The sequence below is a fragment of the Gekko japonicus genome, unplaced genomic scaffold (genome assembly GCF_001447785.1).
Source record: "Gekko japonicus isolate JY-2015 unplaced genomic scaffold, Gekko_japonicus_V1.1 scaffold835, whole genome shotgun sequence".
Taxonomy (NCBI): Eukaryota; Metazoa; Chordata; class Lepidosauria; order Squamata; family Gekkonidae; genus Gekko; species Gekko japonicus.
In genome coordinates this window covers 89,235-108,374 of record NW_015175997.1, presented here as the reverse complement: position 1 = coordinate 108,374, position 19,140 = coordinate 89,235, and positions in this window count along the sequence as shown.

Genomic DNA, 19,140 nt, shown 5'->3' with positions numbered 1-19,140 from the left:
GGTTTCGCATTGTTTCTTTTAACTCACAGTTGTTGTCCTTCTTCAAAGAAGTCTGCTGACGAAGAATTTATGCCGGTAGCCCGGCTCGATCGGCCACTATAGAGTTGCTTTGCACTTTGCTTTGCTTAGAACTCTCCAGATAGTACAAGACACTGCAAAAGTACCTGCCCCAGAAAGCAAACAAATGATATGCAGATCTGAGTCATCCAGAGTGACTACTGTGGGAAAGGAAATCAAAGCTTATGGTAACAGAAATACCTAGAATGCTCTCAAAAATTCCAGCAGGCAGAGGGGTGTAGTTTAGTAGCTTTTGCCGGGTTAGAATACTTCATTAGATGTGACAATGCGAACCACGGTTTGTACCACTGAAGTTAAAACAACACGACAGCATCAGATGCTAAAAGCTCTGCTTGCAAAATTTCTTCCCTCTAACTACTTGTAAAATTTCTTATAACATTTGTGTTACATATTTCAAAGTGTTCAAGGATAGTAGACCAACATGTAAGATTTAAGACAGTAAGATTCAGGTGGGTAGCCATGTTGGTCTAAAGCAGCAGAACAAAGTTTGAGTCCAGTGGCACCTTCAAGACCAACACAGTATAAGCTTTTGTGTGTAAGCACACCTCCTCAGATACAGTGGAACAGAACCTCCTCAACCGTTACCTATAGGGGGTGGGGTAGGGCTTGTTTTAAGACAGAAAGTTATGAGCCAATATTTAGGAGTTGTGGGCAAAGTGAGTGAATTCCCTGCAAGTTCCTCCATCCCTACCATAGCAAAAGTTTCTTAAATGTGAGATGATCCAACATAAGTTATGTGCATTAGGTCTGTGCATGCCCCTCTGAAAAATCAGAAAACAGCCCACAGCACCCGTGAATCTGCCAAGCTTTCCATTAACCATTCATGGTTAACCATTAACCATTCTAACATTCTGCAGTATAACATACCACTAAAAATAGCATCAAGTCCAATCTCTTTATTTATTTGTTCTAAACATCTAGTTTGTACATGGTGGTGAAGTCACTTTAGCCCATTCTGCCTATTTGGATGCAGTGTACTTCCTATGATAACGAAACAGAGCAACAGAAGGAAGGAGCAGCAACCCCAACACAAGGCGCACTTTTCAGGACTCCAAGTAAAAGCAGCTGCTGAGGCTAGGACTGGCCAGATACACCACTGCAGCAGCACGGTTTAAAAGACAACAGGCAGAAAAGAAGAAGAAATGAAAAGGGGAGAGAAGCAGCAGCTTTCTGATTACTCTTCATCTGTTACCTTATATAAGCACATTATCAAGGCTGAACAAATATTTAGTTAAGCCCTACTGTAAATCAGTCTTAGTCAATGAAAGAGATTCCTTCATTTGTCCATCCTCTTGCAACTTCCTGTGTTCATGGCTTAACATGTCTGCTGGGCTTAAGCAGGAAAACTTTGGAGCAAAGAACATGCATTCTCCAAGTCAGGGTATGTTTATCCCAAGATCAACAAACAAACAGCAAACACTGTTTTCTATACACAGAAGAATCATCTGACCGGCTGCTAAAACTGGTGATTCAGTTCTTTGCTGCATTTCCAAGATTTGAGTAAAAACCCTATTTTCAGTGGGAAGCTTGAAATTGACACAAAATATCATTTTAGAAGTGCACCCCATCTGTTTAAAGTTCCACACAGGACCTGAAACTTCACTCCAGATATTTTAAAGGGTTAACACTTCTCTCAGTTCTAGCTTATTTAAATACATATTAACTCATTTCAATATACCTACTAACCATAAACTGCTCATTCCATTGAGGCTACACTTCACAAAAAACTAGTCAAGAGGCAAACAAAAGATGTATCCAGTTGACAGCCTTAGGTTGTTTTCATTAGCTCTCAGCAGTATATAGACTGAGAATATAAGGAACAGGCCACCAAGAACAGCCAACATGCTTCCTGCATTCATGAAAGTGAAACCTGACTGGAGCTTCTTCCACAAAGCAAGGACTCTCCATGTAGGTCTGCAACAGAAGAGAGTCCACGCAGCAGTTTTCCTTACACTTTCCTTCCTTCAGCCTCCTGTGACTGCTGTTTCCAGTATCCTGTCTCACAGTGGCCAACCAGTTCCTCTGGAGGGCCAACAACAGGCCATAGAGATCAACTCCTTCCCATGATTTTGACTCCTGGCACTGGTATTCAGAGGTTAACTGCCTCTGAATATGGAGGTTTCCTTCCGTCACCATGGCTAGTAGTAGGGCTGCCAAATCGGGCCGGGGGGCAGGGAAACCCCCGCTTTAGAGGCCCGATTTCCGCCACGGCGGAATCGGGCCCCGGGGGAAACCCCACCCCCACGTGCACGTCACAGGGAAGTGACGTCATGACGCCAGGCACGCTGGGGGCGGGGCCACAGCCATTTGAGGGGAAAACATAGTTTTCCCCTCAAATGGCTGTGGCCCCGCCCCAGCGTGCCCGGCGTCATGACGTCACTTCCCTGTGACGTGCATGCGGCGCGCTCACACACGCCAGGAGCCAGGATGGAGTCCCCCGCCACAAGGGTAAGTGCCATTTGGCAACCCTAGCTAGTAGCCACTGATGGACCTATCCTCCATGAATCTATCTAATCCTCTTTTAAAACTGTCTATGCCTGCAACCATCACTACATCCTCTGGTATCGAATTCCACATTTTAATCACTTGTTGTATTTCATTTTGTCCATCCTGAATCTACTGCCCATCAGCTTCACTGGATGTCCTCAAGTTCTAGTCTTCTGGGAGAAGGAGAAAAAGTTCTCTTTGTCAACTCTTTTTACCTCGTGCATAATTTTATAAATTTTATCAATCTCTATCATGTCAACCCCTAGTTATCTCTTTTTAAAAGTACCAAACCCTTCAGCGTTTTCTCATAGTGAAGGTGCTCCAACCCTATAATCATGTTGGTTGCCCTCTTCTGTACTTTTTTTCAGCTCGGTGATATCCTTTTTGAGATATGGTGACCAGAACTGTACACAGGATTCCAAATGAGGCTACACCATAGATCTATAGAGGTCCATTATAACAGTAGCCATTTTATTTTCAGTCCCTTTTTCACAGCTACAGCACACTGAGATGACATTTTCGTTGAGCTATCTACTACAACCCCAAGATCTTTTCCCCTCTGCACTTTTTTCTCTCTACACCATACATCATTTGGTAGATGTCCAGTATGTCACCCTTCCATCACAATTTTTTTAAACTGAAAAGCCCAGATGCTTTAGCCTTGCTTCATACTAAAGTTATTTCCCCATTATCATTCTGGATGCCCTTTTCTGTAGTTTTTCCAATTCTTTAATATCTGCATTAACCAGTTCCAAACACAGCCTCACTAGGGACTTGTATATTACTATACTGGCATTTTTATTTTCAGGCCCTTTCCTGATAATCCCCAGTATGGAATTTATCTTTTTTATCATCACTGCTCACTGAGTTGACATTTCCAATCAGTTCTTCACTATCTCCCTGGGGTCTTTTCTTGGTTTATCACCACCAGTTTAGATTATTTAGGACTCCCCCTCCCTCCCAGACATTACTTATAATAAATTTCACCTGTCATTTTTCTGCCTATTGCCCAGTTTGGAGAGGTCATTCAGTAATGCCTCACAATCTCCATATTTATTTATCTTGTGTATATCTAATAAATGCAAATAACAAATATACACTATTGAAAAGCCAGAGGAATGGGCCTTGCCATTTTCCATCCCAGGAGCAAAGCAGACCATGGTATGTTCTCCCCCTCCCTGCAGAATTGCTGGCCTATGATGAAGTCTGAGAGGGAGTGGCAAGGTGACAATTGGCCTTGCATTTCCACCCTCTGAATAATTTGGGTGTCATTTGCAAACTTCACTACCTCAGGTTCATCCTCAGTTCCAATACATTTATATTTAAATTAAATAGCATTCATCCCAATGCCTGGAGGGCTCCACGGTTTCCCTCACTCCACTATGAAAAGAGTTCATTTATTCCCACTCTCTGCTTCCTCTTTTTTTATCAGCTACCAATCTATGAAAGGACGTACCTTCTTTTCTTATGACTATTATGTTTATTCAGAAGCCTTTGCTGTGGCATCCTGCCAAGCATATTTTGGGAATATGAATATAAAATATCTACCAGGTCACTCCTGTCTGCATGCTTGTTGACAAAGAATTCTAACAAGTTGATGAGGTAGAATTTCTCTTTACAGAAGCCATGCTCATTCCTCTTCAGCAAGGCTCATTCTTCTACTTTGTCTTTATTAACACTTTCTAGCAATTTACTCAGGACGTATTACTGAAGAATATGGGCTCCTCCTAACATCACAGATGCAAAATGACATTCAAAAAACAAATGGAAAGTTGAGCTGCTCATTAAAAAATACTAAAGAAGAAAACTTTATTTCATCAGATCTGTTCAAGGGGCTAAGAGAACAACAAAAGACTAGATTTTTAAAAAATGACTCACCTCCATTTTTGCCCACTGCTCTGAAGCATCGCCAGAAGGTCCTTAGAAAAGACACCCTGTTGTGTGGTGTAGCTTGCACAAAGCTGAACTCGCGGAACAAAACATGAGTTCCTTGACGCACACTGTTAAAGCTAATGAGAGAAAGAAGATATCAGAGTCAGCTGTAGCTATAGGAAGTTAAAACCAATAAAGAAATACTATGGCCTGCTAGGAGAACAATACAAAAGCCACAACTCTATAACTTCTAAAGAGGAATCTCAAAGCTGACTCACAGTTAACATTCAATTACTCTCTAGAGGGACTTCATAGGAACATGATGAATTTCAGGATTTCAGTAAGTGAGATATCCGAAATCAGATAAATTTGTACGAAGGACTCCATAGCTAGGAATGCGGCTGTAAAATATTTGTTAAAAGAGGCTTGGCAGATATTAGTGAGTTCAGAAAGTACTCTTTCTAACTCCAGGGTGGTAAAAATAAAGATCACCATCTTATCTACTGCATTATGACTCTCATCAATTCCTGAGCAATATAGGTCATGGCTTCCAGCCTGCATTATACAGTCATCTGCCACTGACTGCCCAGAGCCTTGGGGTGATTGTCTCAAAGATAATACAGTGGTTAAGAGACTGCATAGTGAATTGGAAAGTCCATAAATTTAAATCTCACCCCAGAAATAAAATGGGTAGCCTTAGCCAAATTATAATCTCTCAGTTTTAGCCCCACCCTTAGGGTTGCCAAGTGGATCTTCGCCGGGAGCGGGGGGCTCCCGGCCGGCGTCTGGTGCGCGTGCGCACCACACACACGTCACCTGGAAGTGACGGGAAGACACCAGGCACGCTGGGGGCGGGGCCACGGCCATACAAGGGAAAACCATAGAGTTTTCCCTTGGATGGCCGTGGCCCCGCCCCCAGAGTGCCTGGCATCCTCCCGTCACTTCCGGGTGACACACACGTCAGGGTGGAGTTCCCCCCGGGGCCTGATCCAGCGGCGCTGAGGAACGGGTCTCTGGGGCGGGGGTTTCCCCGCCCCCCGGGGGGGCTTGGGATCCCTACCCCCCCTTCACATCTCACAATATGGAGATACTAACTTAACCAAGTTGCTGCAAAGATTACTGAGAACTGCTTTGAACACTACCATATAAATGCTACATTCGAGACAGTTTGGTATTCTTATACCAAAGGTCATTCTGCAAACTGTGCAAACCATAATGCAATGCTGAAAAATCTACTCCATGGCTGTATGCTATATCTGCTGTCTTAAAAGCAAAACACAACTGTCTTCACTATTAAAAATATAACACAGATTCAGGGTCAGAATGGACTGCGTGGTGGAGGAGAATCTAAGAAAAATCCATGACTGTCAGTGCCTTCTGCTAACAGACTGCAGGCTCTAACACATTAGCTCTGTACCATGTTAACAGTTCAAAATATATCTTGGCAGTTGCAATGTGTGAAATAGAAGGCTGTGCACTGACAAGTATTTTGGTATTTGTGTGTATGCATTTATTTATAAGCATGTCTGTCATAGGCAAGATGCATACATAACATATACAAACACAGATTCAGGTGGGTAGCTGTGTTGGTCTGAAGAAGCAGAACAAAGTTCAAGTCCAGTGGAACTTTTAAAACCAACAAAAATGTTCCAGAAAATAGGAACAGTACCTGAAAACTGGGAACAGTCTGGAGCATATATCACATTAAGGCTAAAATCTGGACCAGTGTGTTTATGCCAAACAAAAACCACTGCCAGATTTTGCAGTTGAGGGGAATAATCATGGATCATCCTACAGAGTATTTGGTTATATTCTTGTTATAATTTATGCCATCATAGAAGTCCTTAATAAAAATGCTATGCCTTGAAATATTGGATGTTGCACTGGAAGAACCACCACTGATTCAATTTAGTAAACGCCAAGCAGCTAATGACAAACGTGTTACTTTTTGACTACCATAAATCTCAAATCTCAGGAAGGGATTGAAGATAACATGGCAAATATCGTAATGCCCTTGTACAGAGCCATTGTGTGACCTCACTTGGAATACTGTGTACAGTTCTGGTCACCATATCTCAAAAAAGATGTTGCACAGCTGGAAAAAGTACAGAAAGGGCAACCAAAATGTTTGAGCCCCTTTCCAATGAGGAAAGGAAGAGACTGGGATTTTTTTAGTTTAGGAAAAAGAAGGCTAACCCCCCCCCTCCCATCAGTAGAACTCAAGGGCACCTAATGAAGTTGATGGACAATAGATTCCAGACAGGCAAAATGTAGTACTTTACTCAACAAAGGAATTCAGTTGTGGAAATCACTGCCAGTGGTGGTAGTGATGGCCACGAGCACAGATGGGTTTAAAAGAAATTGATTGATGGAGTAGAAGTCCATCAATGGCTATTAGGCCTTGGTGAGTAAAAGTAACCTCCATATTCAGAGGCAGTAAAAGTCTCAACCCCAATGCTAAGAGGCAACATCATGGGAAGGCCTGCTTGTTGGCCCAACAGAGCAATTGGTTAACTACTATGTGAAACAGGATGTTGGACTGGATGGGCCAGTGGTCAGATCCAGCAGGGCTCTTCTCACGTTTTAAATGACAATAACACCAACAATAGGAAAGAAATGGTAGTGTGGTAAACTGCTGGCTCAATGCAAACCCCCAAGAGCCAGCAGACAATAGACAAATGCTTTTCTAAATATGTCAACTTAAGTTATTAATTTTAATATTACTTTTTTCTCCCAAATATATTTTTGTTTTATATATACATATACATATGTGTGTGTATATATACATATGTGTGTGTGTGTGTGTGTGTATCTCCCTTATAATAAAGCAGTAGTGGGGACCAACATTCTAAAATGCCCGCCTTTAGTGTTTGGCCGGAAGAACTGCCACTCAGAAGACACTGGCTGGGTTGACTGGCTGCTTTGTGCAGTCCTGCCCAGCGTTTCAAGGTCTTTTGCATATGGAAGCTGATTGGACTTCACTGCATTCCACACCTCAAACTCCCCCCCCCGCAAGGCAGTTGGAATTTTCATTTGCATATGGGAACTACTGTATTCTGAGGTAACATATGTCCTCACTTACAACACATCACTTCCCCTTTAAAAGAAACAAACCCAATAACACAATCACGCCACACCACAAAGAAGACAGATCACACCACAAGCAGAATACCTCAAGGCAAAAAATGATAGGAAAAGGTGCCAGCAGTCACCCCATTACTGCCACAGATGGTGTGCAGGTCCCAGGTTCATGTTTTAAAAGCTGCCTGGGGGACTATGGACCATTCACACACTTTCAACCATAACATACCTCATAGGGTAGTTGTGCGGATCATACGGGGGAGAGGAGAATGATGTCAGCTGCTTTGGTTCCCACTGCAGGGAAAGACTGCCCTTTCCCTAGGCAGAGGCTGGGGGGAGGGATGTAAAACTTAAGACAGACAGGCAGATAACGGTAGGCTGATGGTTGCCTGGAAAGGACATAGGGTTGAAGCCTGCTGAGGATGGGGTCTGAGGAGCAGGAGGAAGAGGGGGACCTCAGACAGATACAATGCCATACTGCCCACACTCCAGACAAGCTGTTGCCAGTCTCCAGGTGACAGCTGGAGAGCTCTTAAAGCTTTGGTGCTAATTCGCTGGCGGGAGCCGCGGTCGCCCGGGCCGAGATTGGGGGGGCAAGGCGGGCGACAGAAGGCCGATGCCTCCGTCGCCCGGCCCTCTACAGAATCCACCCCCCAAACCTCCAGGTATTTCCCTCCTTAGAGCTGGCAACCCTACATTCCCCTCAGTGCCTGTTGGTAGGCAACTAAGCTTGGTCCTGTCACCTACTTTGGCCTTTGGGAGAAAACACATTGGGGCCAGTCCTGATAGGGTTGCCAACTCCAGATGGGAAATTCCTGGAGATTTGAGGGATGGAGCCTGAAGAGGGTGAGGTTTGAGGAGGGGTGGGACCTCAGACAGGTACACTGCCATAGACTCCACCCTCCAAACCAGTCAGTCCCACATAGGGAACCATTGTTGCCAATCTCCAGGTGAGGGCTGGAGAGCACTCAGTATTACAACTGTTCTGCAGAAGGGAGGGCAGAAGTCAGCTGAAGTCAAAGGGGCAGATAATGGTAGGTTGGTGGCTAGCTGGGAAGGAGATGGGGTTGCCAACTACATGCTGACAAATTCCTGGGGATTTGAGGGGTGGAGCCTGGAGAGGGTGGGGTTTGCGGAGGGGTGGGACCTCAGACAGGTACACTGCCATAGACTCCACCCTCCAAACCAGCCATTTTGTCCTGGGTAACAATTGCTGCCAATCTCCAGGTGAGGGCTACAGATTACTCACAATTACAACTGCTCTTCAGGTAGCAGAGATCAGTTCCTCTGGAGAAAACAGTGGACTCTGTCATTATACCCTGCTGAGGTCACCACAGCAAATTGACACTGTTTGCCCAAAGCCAGAGCATTGCCCCAGAGCCTCTTTCTAGATCTCGTTGTATTGCTCTCACAACGAGAGAGAGAGAGAGAGCGCCAGCCAGCCAGCCAGCCAGCCAGCCAGCCAGCCAGCGGTTACGTGCCCATTTCAATAGGATACTTTCAGTTTTAAGCTTCTTAGCATACAGATAACATCAGGAACCTTATGGACTTAACATAATTCTCCTGTCTTGGTGCTCAGCTAGAATAATATCTACATGAAAAATTGGGGTTTTTTGTTTAATTTTAAGTGATCTGAAATGTAACCAAATGCTTTTGACTGGCTTCCATTAACATCTGATTCACAAGCAATACCTGAAATGTGTATGTGTGTTTCATAGCAAAGAGGGGGGTGCTAATTTGCCCTGCATACTGTTCCTGGGGATGCACTAACCCCCCCCAGCAGATGATGAAGGGCAATGCAGACTGTAGTAGGAGGGGGAAGTTTGGAAAGTTTGTTTTCAGAAGCACCCCTCCTACTCACATCAAACAGGATCCGAGCCACTGTTGTTTCCATTATACCTAAGTTGACATATTATTTTTTATTTTTCCATATCATTTTCCTTTGTTTAAAATTATTTGTTTTGCTCTGGGTTAGGATAGGGGTCTTGGCTCAGCGAAAGAGCACCTGTTTTGCACGTAGAAAGCTCTAGGTTAAATCTCCACTATTTCCAATGTAAACGGATCAGGTAGTACTCAACTACTATCTGGGACACTGGAGAGCTGCTGCTGGTCAGAGTAGACAATATTCACCTTGACAGAGCAGTGGTTAATGTCAAACCAAATTTTCAAAATAGACCATTTTTTGAAGTTGGAAAATTTATCTACTGTCCAAGATGAAGTACATCTGCTAAGTTCTGTACAGCTGTGATATCTGTGATTCAGGAAAACCCCTTTGAAATAAGAGCTATCTGATAACCTGACAGTTTTTCTTCCAGAGGCTCTTGCTCTATTACAAAGCTTTAATATCTAAGCTACGAACACTGTAAGGCAATGGTATTTCATAAGGTTTTTTAGTACCTGTTTCCTTCCGGACTGATCTTAGAAGTCAGTAATATCAGGTTTCATGACCATTTGAAAGTGCCCCTCTAAGATACTACTAAAGTTCAATATGCAAACTAAATAAATTAATTTTAAAAATGAACAGCAGAGTCACAATAATAGATCCCTTAAGTAAAATTTGATTATCTGTGCATGTCCCCTGCTCCTTTCAAACTTGGCAAATGTTTCAAACCCTCTAGAGATCATGAAAGCATTCCCCTAGGACAGCAGCTTAGCAAGTCTTCTGTGTGAAAATTAATGAACAGTTTCATGCTTATTCTTGATGGAAGCAAAGATTCTCCACAGGTAACTTCACCCCAGTAACCAAAATCCATTGACTAATTGGGGAGCTTCTTTAGCACTTCAAAGCACAGGCTCCATTTAAAAACATGTAATATGCCAACTGCTAAATTACAAGTCAAGCTCTCTCCAGAGAACTTCTAACAACCTTTCTTGTAATATAAATGGCATTCCAAGTCTTTCTTGAACTCCACTTAATTTGGCAGTTTTATTTTTCTAATCACAGAGTTTCTTGTCTGTGCTGGACACAAAATTGAACAGGCTTAGCTTAATTATGTGTAGACACTTTGTTGGGACTATTTTTAATATAATAAACATGCTGTTTTCTGGTCCAGCAAGCAACAACAGGATTTTTCATGATATTACTGTTCCCCCACACACACTGCTTTTTATTGTTAAGCAAATGCTGTCAGACAATTATAAATTCCTTCATCACTGTCAGGTTCAGACATCATAGTGTAAATCAGAGAAAGATGTGAGTTGTTACCTAGCAGGAGACAACATAAAAACAGACATCGAGAATTAAATTGCAATGCCCTAAATGCTAAGTCAAAGCCCACTAATGTCAATAAACAGCTCTGACCAAAAACCAGAATAGAAATGGTTTACTCACATAATGTTTTCATTTTGTATTTTTATAATGCTTGTTGTTTTCCTCATTACTTGTTTTATTAATTATAAATCACTTGGATGGCTTACACACAGAAAAGTGGGATATATGTATGTATGTATGTATGTACATATATATAACAGGAAACCCGCAAGGACTTGTGGGAGGGGCATTTACCCCTCCTGCGTTATATCCTCTTTCCTTTCCCTGAAAGCCCCCATAACTTCTCCCCTTATCCTGCTTCCTTTTCTCCTTCCCACCCACCAGCCAAACTACCTTAATCTGCCCCCATCTACAGCTTTCCCTCCTTCTCTCCCCATGGCAGCCTATGGCCTAGTTGTATGCTGCTGACCAACAAGCCAGGCCCAGCTGCATGCTAGAGAACCTGCAAGGACTTGAGGGGGCACCTCATATTCCCCTGTATCCCCTTCTCCACACTTTTTCCTATTTCCATCCTCCTGGCAACTCTCATATCTTCACCTTTCCTTGCTTTCCTTCTCTCCTTCCCATCACCCACCAACCTACCTCTTAGTCATCCCCCATCTTCAGGTATATTTATTATTTATTTACTTATTTATACCCCACTTTTCTCCACAACAGGCACACAGAGCAGCTTATATTAGTCTTCTCTCCTCCATTTTATTATTTATTTATTTATTTATTTGATGTTTATCCCGCCCACCCGCCGAAGCGGCTCAGGGCGGCTTACAACATTAAAACCAATAAAACAATACCTCTAATACAGTCTATGCAATACATTAAAATCGAAATTTACATACAGTATAACATACTCATGGCGGCAACCATAAAGTGCTTTCATGCTTGAACCGGGTTATTAAATGCTTGGCGGAATAACTCGATCTTCACCGCTCTCCGGAACTGTCAGAGATCCCGGAGGGCGCGGATCTCCTGAGGGAGCTGGTTCCATAATATTGGTGCTGCCAAAGAGAACGCCCTAGTTCTAGTAGATGTTAATTTGGCGTCCCTAGGGCCAGGGGGGACTAAGCGGTCCTGCGTCTCAGATCTCAGAGCTCTCGGGGGAACGTACGGGGAAAGGCGGTCCTGCAGGTAGACAGGCCCCAGACCATAAAGGGCTTTAAAGGTCATAACCAGCACCTTGAAGCATATCCGGAACGCTATTGGCAGCCAGTGCAGCGCCCTCAGCACCGGTTGGATGTGTTCCCTCACAACAACCCTGTGAGATAGTTAGGATGAGAGTATGTGACTGGCCTAAGGTCACTCAGTGAGTATCATGGCAGAGTTGGGATTTGAACCTGGCTCCCCCATATCCTAATCTGAAACTCTAACTACTATACCACATTGTCTTTTGATGGAGTAGCTGCTGGTGAACAGTATCAAGCAGCCAGTCCTGGGTGAGCTATGCAAGTTGTGTGGTATCAAGTTGCTCAAGGGTTGCCCGGCTGTCCCTGGCAACCAGCGAGAGGGTTGGGGGCGGGGACATGGGGAGCACAATATTGTTTACACTGCTGCATCATTGTGAGGGACTTCTGAGCAATTTCTGCCCTGTTGTTCTCCTTCCCCACCCCCAGGTGGAGCTTCCCCATAGCTGATTGTCAGGCAGCTGGCTGTCAAAGGGCCAGCTGTCAGTGGCTGCCTGACTTTTAAAATGCCAGCCACCATAGATCAACTGGCTGGTGTGAGGATCTTTACAAAGTGTATCTGTGACCCCACTGGGCTTAGTGGATGCTGGGCTTGACTATGTGGGAGGCTGAGAAGGAAGGGGCCTGGTGTTGTCTCAGTTACCCTGACAGGCTGATTTCTTCCCTTGGGTGTTGACTCAGCCTTTCATCTGCAGCAAGGGGATAATAGTACCACCTTGCCATATAAAGCTGTTGTAAAGATTACTTTATTGAAGTGTCATGAAGCAATATAACTGACTCAAGTATACTCTATAAATGCACTTCTCCACTAGCCAAGGGTAACAGGAGCAGGACTTTTGGACCAGAGAGATGTTCTTGCCTGTTGCGAGGAGCACCTTAGGCCTCGTCATCTCCTGTAGCATTCAATGTACAGTGGCAAGACAAGCTCACTATAAACATGAACCTGATTTTCATGACAAATATGGCAACATCATTCTGCTTGGTGGAACTGTATTTTGCGCCTCCATTTGGACTTAAACTGTAACACAAATTGGGATTGCGTTTTGAGGCGAATTAGCACATTAAGCTGAAGTTACCATGGGCACAATTCCTGTCTTGTCTATTTGCTCTAGCAATTAAAACTAAAGCCCACATTAGTACTCTAATATGTTTCAAGCACTTGCATTTCATTCAAAGGTTTTGCTGGGCACATGGGCAAATCCTTCAATAGCAATAGTTGCCTTTCACATCACAGCAATGGGAGACAGTGGTGGAGACAGTGGTGGAGACACGATCTAGGCAAATTTCAAACATTGTGAAAGACCTTTAGAGCACTGCAGGCATCAGCAGATATTTCTGAATGTACAGCCGTTGCCTTTACATGCTCTACAGAAGCCAAACCACAGACAGGAATCTTCTTAAGATTCCAGCACTGGGAATGACGTGCCTCCCAGCATACTTGCTCTATAGTTGTTGGATAGGCACGTACAGGGAGAAGAGAAAGGTGGACAAGGTGATAACAAAGCCAAACCTTTCCAGGAAGGGCATGGTGGGAATGTGAGCACTCAGGTGCTGCTTCTCGGAACAGAGACAGTTCTCAATACAGCATTGCCTTTTGTGTAATTACATTTAGGCAGCCTGCCAGAGTTCAGAAACTTTCAAGAACACTTTTGAAATCTTTGGACTTCTAACTAGGCTGTAAAAGTCCTGGGATGCTATGGTAACAGCCAACTAGAAACCAACTGTACTGGTTTCTCCTATGCCTGCTGCAAATGGGCACAACAGAAACATGCTAACCAGATTTAGGTGGGTAACTGTGTTGGTACAAACAGAACAAAATTCAAGTCGAGTGGCACCTTTAAGACCAACAAAGTTTTATTCAAGGTATACGCTCCTGCATGCATGCACACATCTTCAGATACATTGAAATGGAAGTTACCAGTCCATACATATAGGTAGAGGGTGAGCAATAAATTAGCATACAACATAATGAAGATGTTTAGCAGATGTAAGGACCAAACAGGAATAACAAGCTTAGTTTATATGGTCAGCATTTGTTTGGATTTAGTTCCAGGGGGAAACACAGTGAAGCAAAAAAAATTATCAAAATTGGAGACTGATGTGTGAATATACCCTTCTTGATTGTGGAATGCTGAGAGTAAGTAACTGAGACCCTGTTATGTGCCATCCGTCTCCTCTCAAGCACAGTGCACCTCATCAGGAATGATTTTGCAGATATAAATAATTATGCATTTGCTTTTTAAAGCTCAATGGCTAACTAAAATGTTCCTCCAAATTCTTCTTCACAGGAGGATTAGACAAGAAAGAAAACAAAAAAGTGTTTTCAGCTCTACTTGGTATTCCTTCCAGCATTTCTACTCGTTAACTGAATCTCAAACACAGGTCAAAACTACCTACAAGAAAATTACTATTTTTAAAAAATTCAAAGTACATCAGCAACTGCAATACAGGGTGAGTCAAGCTGCAAACCTAAGGACACTTTCCTGGAAGTAAGCCCAACTGAAAAACATGGGACTTACTTTTGAGGAGATTTGTTTATGATTGTTCCCTTTCTGTCGTCTGGCTTTTCTGTAGTGATCTATTTTATTAGCTAGGATGCTATTCTGTGATGTTAATGTTTTCATGGCTAGAGCTTAACAACAAATTAAAGCAATCTCCTTTTCTGACTTAGGGTCAGTGCTGAAGTAATGCCACTGGAGGCAACTGAAGGAACTCTGTAGGCCCCCGTGCACCTTCCTCCTCCAATCCTGTGAAGGCAGTCCTGCCTCCTATTAAGCTACGGTTAGCATTTCTGGTTGCACTGATGCTAATGTTAACCATAGTTTGGTCAGAACACTGTCTGCAAACTGTCTTCTACTTATTGTAGCAAAGTGTGGTTTGGAAAGGTTGATCCAAACGGAACATTAATCATAGCTCTGAAAACAAAAAGCAGGAGAGGAATGCCTTTATAAAAGGAGAAGAATAAGGTGGGTATAGGAGAATGCAAGACCAAGGTGCTTGTCACAGCCTAACATCTACACGTTAGGGAATGCACACTTCTATATGCACTGGGCCAAAATATAAAAATAACTGCTTATATACATAAGATGCTTTGCCTAGACTAAGGAGCTTGTTATATTCTTTTTTTGTTTTTTATATTGTGTGTGTTTTGTGTGCTTCCCTGGAAGTCATGGTGACTTCTGGTGACCCCTACTTGCCTGGAAATCATGGTGACTCCTGGCGACCCCTACTGGGGGCTTGGACATTTTTCAGAGAGGTGGCTTGGAGTGCCTCTGCATCCCGCCTCTGGTATTCCTTGGGGGTCACCCTTCTAAGTACTTGGCAGAGTCAGCCCTGCTTAGCTTCCGAGATCTGACAAGATCGTGCTTGCCGGGGCTATCCAGGTCAGGGCGGAGCCTGTTATATTCTGAAAGTGTTTGATCATTAACTGATGCTTAAGAAAAGAAAAGAACCCACTCCCTGTGCTGTTCGTTCCTTGCCCAGCAACTCCTCTCCATGTCTTTCTTCAAATTCCCGCACCACTCCTGTCTCCAGCTCAAAATAACCTGGCTCACTACTGTCAAGGAAGAAGTCCACACATATTGTCTAGCTTTGGTAGACAATCAAAACATGTGATCACCACTGACACTGTCCCTCCCAGATCTTAGGGGAGGGTCACAGTTTTACCGACAACCTCCTAGTGGGCTTTGGAGGTGCTCAGAAGCAGCAGCACCCCAGGCACATCCAGAGACCCATGTAAATGCATCATCTCTTTTTTTACACTCTCCTTAGTGACCTTGAAACACCCAGCATGACTGCAGGCATGAGTGCCCCCATCTTCCACTCAAACCTGGGAAATGGGGGGAGTTCTGGATTGAGGAACCAACCCAGGAGGGAGTCTCCAAGGAACCTCCAGAGTTCTTCATAGAAAATCAGAAGGAACTCCAAGAGACAAGGCCATCTCTCTCACCTAGTGAGGTAGCTCTGCCCCCATCCCTGAAGCAATGGCCCCAGAGCTCAATACTGGAGAACTCTGCTCCCACACCACATGCTGGAACAGTGGAGGACACTCTATTCCTGCCAGAACACCTGCCACTGCAACTAAGCACAGCCCCTTTAGGACTGAGTAGATTTCTCCAGGGAAATTGAGAGACACACCTCACATAAGCACTCTATCAGATTGAAACTACTGCTGGAACACCACTCTGACTCCCTGCTTACCAGATATGGTTTGACTTCTGCTAATTCACCTGTATCCTGACTGTATCCTGACCGCACCATATACAGCACAGATGTAGCCGCTCTTTTTGTAGCAGGAACTCCTTTGCATATTAGGTGACATACCCCTAATGTAGCCAATCCTCCAAAAGGTTACAGTAGCCCCTGTAAGAAGAGCTCTGTAAGCTCTTGGAGGAATGGCTATATTAGGAGTGTGTCGTCTAATATGCAGAGGAGTTCCTGCTAGAAAAAGAGCCCTGGTAGGCCACTGTTGGGGACACATGTCCTTTCTGGCAATATTAGTGGAGTTACACTTTTGAGAACCAAGTTTGAGTCCATTGGCACCTTTAAGACCAGCAAAGTTTTATTCAAGGTATAAGCTTTTGCGTGCACACACACTTCTTCAGATACAAAGAGAACTGTAAGCCTTGCTTGTTTATAAGCATGATACCAAGAAAACAAGTAAAATTATTTGTCCCCACTGCTAATACATCTTCAAGTTAAGAAATACAAAATTACAACTTCTGGACAGATAGTCCAATTTTCAAAATTAAATGTTATATAACAATGCAGTCTATGCCATATACTCCTTTTTTAGTTCTTTTCTTCCAATTCTTATATTAGGTTAGGAGGTACAACAGAAAACTAGGTCAGTATCTAATACTCTGATCTCCCAAATCAAAGCTTCCACACACGATTTTGCCATGTTGAATTATTAGACCACTATATTTAAAAACAAAACTGTGAAAGAAAGAAAGGGAGAGACTTCTTAAAACAGAGGCCTTTTGATCAGGGTAGTATAGTACAGCCTGCTGTAATTCAAACTGGCTATTCTTATGTGGCAGGAATTATGGAGTCCCCCCCACCAGGCAGAGCCCTATTAAAAGACAATAGCTGCTTGAAAAGGATAAGCAAGCTGATATGGATATAATAGACCACATATAGTGCATCTTTTCTACTCTGAAATAAAGCATTTTAGAGTTATGAGTTGGGAAATCCAATATATTAGAAGATGGTAAGGCTAACATATAAAAGGCTAAGTAGCCATGGAAAAATACTTGGAGGTGGCTCAATAAACTGGGAAGAGCAATTCACAGAACACATCAACAGTTAAAAATTAGTGTTTTCCATCTGGCCCACATCATAGCAACACTGTGTAACCGTAAAGACATCCTGGTATCAGACCTGAAATTGTTGTAGTAAAACAGAATGAGGACAACAGAAGATTATTAGACCATCTAATGATCACTGATAGTTCTGAAAAAGCAGGGCCAAAATTAAATCACAGTACATTCCCAAGAGTATCAGCTTGCTTTAATTTTTTTAAAGAGCCATTACAGCCTGTCACAAAGACATTTAACCCTCACTCCATACTTCTCTGATTGTAGTACACAATGGAAGGGAAAAAACCCTAATTATGCTTTATATGGGCAAGGTGACAAAGGTACAACTCGATGCCTCAGTTGCCCTCAAAGATAAAATGAACCCATAGCCTTAGACATTGTGAAAGAAAATATATCCTTTGCTGCCGTTCTCTCAAAAGCCAGAGTGGTTTACATGGGAAAAGATTATTAACAAAGATGCTATAAAATGTTTCTGCTTCCTTTCATGTGTGTTGGCCAGACAGAAAATACTTGTCTTGTTCTATGGACACAAATTCAGCCATATAATAGGTTACAATTTGTTACAATCCATGACCACCATTTTTAATACAACACAGCTGGATAAGTCTCCCAAGAATAAATTCTATTATAGCAATTTCCCCTCACAGAGAATTACACATTGAAAACATAACATCAAAATGCAAAATCTATATGGCAAAAAATATCTACAAGAAAGGGCAAACTGGAATTCTCATGTTTACATATTCTTTCTGGGAAACCCATGTGGATTCTGCATTTTGATGTACCATTTTTCACATATATTCACATTTATTTCATATTTTGCAAAGAAAAATGCAGTATTGGAATCAGCCTTCAGTTTCTAGCACCGCATGTCTTGCTAATGGAAGGGTGGTCAGTATTTGAAGAGAATTTCCATTTTCATTTGAAGATATAACAGTTTTCTTTAATAAAAACAAAATTTCGGTGATTTCTACCTGTACCTTAATTTAACATGGCATACGCTCTATCCAGTCAGTAAAAACAAGACCTGGAGCTGACTGTGGTTCAGATCATGAGCTACTCATTGCAAAATTCAGATTTAAACTGAAGAAAATCGGGAAAACCACGAGGCCATTCAGGTTTAACCTAGATCGCATCCCTGATGAATATACAGTAGAGGTGAAGAATAGATTCAAGGGTCTGGATTTGATAGATAGAGTGCCTGAAGAACTATGGACAGAGGTTCGTGACATTGTACAGGAAGCAGCAATCACCACCATCCCAAAGAAAAAGAAATGCAAGAAAGCAAAGTGGCTTTCTGATGAGGCTTTACAAATAGCAGAGGAAAGAAGGAAAGCGAAAGGCAAAGGCAAAAAGGAAAGATTTACCCAACTGAACGCAGATTTCCAGAGAACAGCAAGGAGAGATAAGGAGGCCTTCCTGAATGAACAGTGCAAAGTAATAGAAGAAAACAATAGAATGGGAAGGACTAGAGATCTCTTCAAGAAAATTGGAGAAATCAAGGGAGCGTTCCATGCAAAGATGGCCATGATAAAGGACAAAAACGGTAGGGACCTAACAGAAGCAGAAGAGATTAGGAAAAGATGGCAAGAATACACAGAAGAACTATACAAGAAAGACCTCGATGTCCTTGACAACCACGACGGTATAATCACTGACCTCGAGCCAGACATCCTGGAATGTGAAGTTAAATGGGCCTTAGAAAGCATTACTAACAACAAAGCTAGTGGAGGTGATGGTATTCCAGCTGAACTATTCAAAGTCTTAGAAGATGATGCTGTTAAAGTGCTGCACTCAATTTGCCAGCAAATTTGGAAAACACAACAGTGGCCAAAGGATTGGAAAAGATCAG